This window comes from Myotis brandtii, unplaced genomic scaffold (genome assembly GCF_000412655.1).
Source record: "Myotis brandtii unplaced genomic scaffold, ASM41265v1 scaffold36, whole genome shotgun sequence".
Classification (NCBI taxonomy): Eukaryota; Metazoa; Chordata; class Mammalia; order Chiroptera; family Vespertilionidae; genus Myotis; species Myotis brandtii.
Window position 1 is genome coordinate 6,197,709 of NW_005363836.1, and position 5,055 is coordinate 6,202,763.

Sequence of the window (5,055 nt, forward strand, 5' to 3'; positions counted from 1 at the left end):
GGGTTTTGTTTAGCTTCTTATTTGCAACATAGTACATAGTTGCTTAGAGTTGCAACTCAGAGGCCGGCAAGTCAGGCGGGGAACGTTGGAGTCTGCAGTCACTGGAGCAGGCAAGCCTCATGTTCGCTTCCAGCTGCCTGGCTGCCGGCCGCCATCTTGGCTGACAGTTAATTTGCATAAGGATATGCTGATTAGCCAATGGGAAGGGTAGCGGTCGTACGCTAATTACCATGTTTCTCTTTTATTAGTGTAGATAACATTATAAAATACAATAGATTAAATAAGTATGTTATTGCTGTTCATTTCACCTAATTCTTTTTCTAATGTGGCTACTAGAAAAATTTACAATATACATGTGATTCATGTACTGAGCAATGAGGTCCTATAAAATGGAAGGCCTGCACTGTTTAATATATCACGGATGTGAGAGACAAAGAAATGTTGAAGAAATATTCCAGATTGATGGAGACTAAAGTGGCAGGACAATTCAATGCATAGACTGGGTCCATCCTGTTTCCTCATGACCAGACTCAGGCATGCATTCTTTGCAAGAATACCACAGAAGTGAATGGTTGATATCCAATTCACGGGAAGAATTATTGTATCTCCTAGTAGAAATAGAACCCAGTTTCGTAAGGACAGAAGACACAAATGTTGCTAGGAGGCATTAGGTGTAATTCTGCAAGGTACCACTCCTCTTTATCAGTTGGTTCCCAGAGGTCTCTAACTTGGCCATAGAGAGGAGGAGGAAGAAAACAGGCCATATATTGATCTCTGATTTATAGCCACATATAGGATAGCACACTAACTTTATAGGATGTTGGCGTCAATCAAGAACAATAGCCTTTAATATTCCATTTATCCACAGTTGAAAACTAGCTACTTCTGGGGGTTGAGGAGTATAATAATACTAGTGATTTCTATATGCATCATCATACTGACCTTTTAAAAAAGAGAGAGAGAGAAACATCAATGAGAGAGAAACATTGACTGGCTGCTTCCTGCTCACCTCTCACCCAGGATCAAACCCTCAATTCGGGCATGTGCCCTGACTTGGAATCAAAGCAATGGCCTCTTGGTTCATGGGACAACATCAACCAACTGAGCCACACCTGCCAGGGCCCTACTGACCTTCTTATTGCTATAATGTTTATCATCTGGTCCAACATTGGATATACCATCATAAAACTGCATTAAGATGTTGGTTTGCACAGAGGGGCTGGCGAGGCAGGATGGGTTGGGAAACCACAAGCAAATCCTCTCATCAATCCTATGATGTGGATGCTCTTATTATTTCCATTTTACATATGAAGAAACTGAGACAGAAGTTAATTAACTTGTCCAAGATCACACAGTAAGTGGCAGAGACAGGATTCACATGCACTGTCTGGATGCAGGGGATGCTCTTAACCACCGAGTCTCTCTTTGGAGAAGTTAGATGACTCAACCAACAGAACAACCAGGACATTGGTCATCTAATTACTGCCTTATCCCTCTGTACTCTCCGCTATACTGCCTGCCTTCTTGGAGGATGCTGCAAAGAGAACACCAAGGATTTATAATCCATAGGAGAGAACGAGTAAATATTCCTTACATAACCATTGAAAGTACTAAACATATCATGTTGTTTATCTTACAAAGACGAAATGTGAAACCTCATTAATTTTTAAGTAGTATAGATTTAGTAGCATAGATTTTCACCAAACAGAAGTAAACTGAAATCATTTGTCACCCTCCTATGTAAAACCCTTCGGTTATCCCTCACTACCTTTCAAATATAGTCCAAATTCTTTAGCCAGGCACACTTCATGGACGAGATCCTGCCTACCCAGCACTCCACCCCACCCCCCAGCCCTACTGCTCATGTTGCATTCTCACTCCAGACTCCAAAAATACTGAAATACAAGCATGCTTTTCCACGTGCCTTGGTACATGCATAAGCTGAACCCTCTGCCCAGAAAGCTCTTCTCCTCTAGGTTTAGGCCTGTTCTGGCTGCCCTGGCCCCACATGGTTGTATTAACGATGTTTTATTATATAGCATATTTTGATGCTTTGCTTTTGGGGGTCTTGCTGATTCTGGAGGGACTGCCCCTCTGAAGGTTTACTAATTCCTAGAGATGGCAAACAACTAACCTAGGAGCATGCCTTTACATGCAAACTACGGTATTTTTTCGTGTATAAGACACTATTTTTTTCTAAAATCGTTAGACTGAAAATACGATGGGTGTCTTATACACGGAAGTCAGCCAAGGAGGGAGCCACACAGGTGAGAAGCTGCCCATACCTATCAAACAGACTTCCTCCAATCATGAGCCTTATTGTTACTGACGGCAGCTGATGCTGTAATTGGAGGTGGAGGTGGAGGTGGAGAGGGCACAAATGCAATAGGGACCTGAGCATTCTGAGTCCATAAAGATGTCAAAAAAAAGAGATAAATACCTGTAAGCGTCTTACTCTGCAAAATTCAACCTGAACGCAATCAGTTATGCAAAAGAGCATGGAAATAGAGCTGCAGAGAGACAATTTGGACCTCCGCTCACTGAGTGTATGATCAGACAGTGGAGAAAACAGGAAGAACAACTCCTTACGATGCCAAAAAAGAAGAAGGTCTTCAGAGGAAAACCAGCAAAATGGGCAAACTTGGAGCAGAGGCTTAAGACTTGGATTATGGAGCAGCACCAGAGTGACGTATGTGTGTCAACCACGCTTATTCAATGTCAGACAAAAATGTTTGCAAGCGAAATGAACACTTAATTTTATAGGAAAGGCAAACTGGTGCTTCAATTTCATGAGGAGAGAAGGGTTGGCCATGAGAACATGAACAAAGTTAGCTCAGAAAATGCCACCAGTTTATGAGAATGATCTCACATTATAGACAGTGACTCAGAAGACAGCAGTTATACAATAGAAGTTGAAGAAATTGATATGACTGGAACTAATAGTGATGAAGAAGAGAGCAGTGATGCAACAGAGGCTGAATAAAGTGATATAATGTGCATAATATTAGTACTGTTATGTAAACATTGCCTGTGGTAATTACTAAATAAAATTGTGTTCTGTTTTATGTTTAAAATATTGATTTCTTAATTTTGGGTTGGAAAAGTGGGGGGCGTTTTATACATTGGGGCGTCTTATACATGGAAAAATAGGTAAGCAATCCAGAGCCCATCCTCTCAACTGACTTCTTTTTTTCACCTCTCATCCACCTAAGCCAGTGATGGCGAACCTTTTGAGCTCGGCATGTCAGCATTTTGAAAAACCCTAACTTAACTCTGGTGCCATGTCACATATAGAAATTTTTTGATATTTGCAACCATAGTAAAACAAAGATTTATATTTTTGATATTTATTTTATATATTTAAATGCCATTTAACAAAGAAAAATCAACCAAAAAATGATTCGCGTGTCACCTCTGACACACGTGTCATAGGTTCGCCATCACTGATAAGCTAATCACCCCAGGACCAGGAAACTAAGGACAGCATCATGCCCCAGAGCCTACTAAAATTATTCAATTAGCCAATCCTAAACTTGCATACCCTGCCGTGCTCAACCACAAGAAAGGCTCTTGCCCATATCCTCTCCTCCCTCCACCTCCTGACCAAACGTGGCCCCCTGTGTTATGACATGCCTCCTCCTGCCGGGGTCTCTGAGCATAGCCAACTATCTTTCAATGGCAATCATCTCCTGACCTGTTGACTTCATCATACCTAAATAATAACCCATTTAATAACCAATACTTTAAAACTTGGTAGGTTCATTGCTCTTGCTTTTTTGCCACCGTCACTCCATGGGCATGCTGCTATTATTGTACTTTCCACACCCCTCCCCCCCACTGCAATCCTTTCTGGAACTGCCTCTACTGAGACACCTAGCAGGCTGCGAGTCACAGTGTAGGCTCTCAATAAATGTTTGATAGATGAAGCAATTAATTAATTAATTAGTCCTAGAAGCCACAGCATGTCCAGTCACTTAGATACAAATCTCATCACTTTTCAATTAGCCTTTCCACTTATGACACCTATAAATCCAGACACCAAATTTATCCATGCAATATTAAAATGCAACTCACTGGTATCTATCACTAGTTAATAAAAGCATGAAACAATGCCAACCATAGTAGCAAAATATTATTAGGTACAAAATGCGTGTGAAAGTTCTGAGAAAAAGTATGAATTGGAACTTTATCGCCTCAATTTTATACCATGCATTCCAACCTCATGAATCTGAAGGTTCATAAATTCTCTTTGATGATAGCTTACAAAAAGAAGAAATGACTTCCATATATTAAAGCCCTTGATGTATAACAATGCATAAATGGTAAATGATCTCACCACATATCATTTCAGCTATCACATTCTTAAAGAGGAGGGGGAATCCCATGTGTTAATTAAATTACAGAGTTTAAGCCTTTTGATAATCTTGCAAGTGGCAACCCTGTTCCTTCAAAGACATCATGTTGAAGGAGACCCCAGCCTTCGATCTGACTTGTAAAGTGAATAGAATTCACATGAGAAGTTAGCCCTGGTTGGAAGAAAGTGGAAGGAAGGGTCTGAAAACAGAGAATGAAACAATGCATGCCTCATGCCTCTCCAGGAAGAACAGTTAGAAACATCACAAAACCTGTAAGGATATGTGGGAATTGATGTCCGTTTCTAGATTGAGATGGCGTAACAAAGAAGTGGTCATCCACACCCACACAGGAGGGATGGGCTACCACAGGCCACCCGCAGGTGCCCAGTGAGATGAGGGAGGCAACATAAGCCTTCATAGCTGGATTTCTGCTTCAGTATCTTGAGCCCAATTAGCAATCCCTAAATACTAGGACCATGTTGATACATACTTTGTATTCTATCAATAGTTAATGAATGAATGCATATTTTAAAAATAGTTTAAGTTGTTATTCAAGTACAAATCTTAATGCAAAGTCATCTGGTTGTGCCATTGACATACCCATTTTGGCTCTCATAAAAACAGGCCCAACAGCCGCTGTCATGGCTCTTGCCTGGCATCTTAGGAGATGCAGCTGTTTATCTGAAGAGTGACAGGAGAG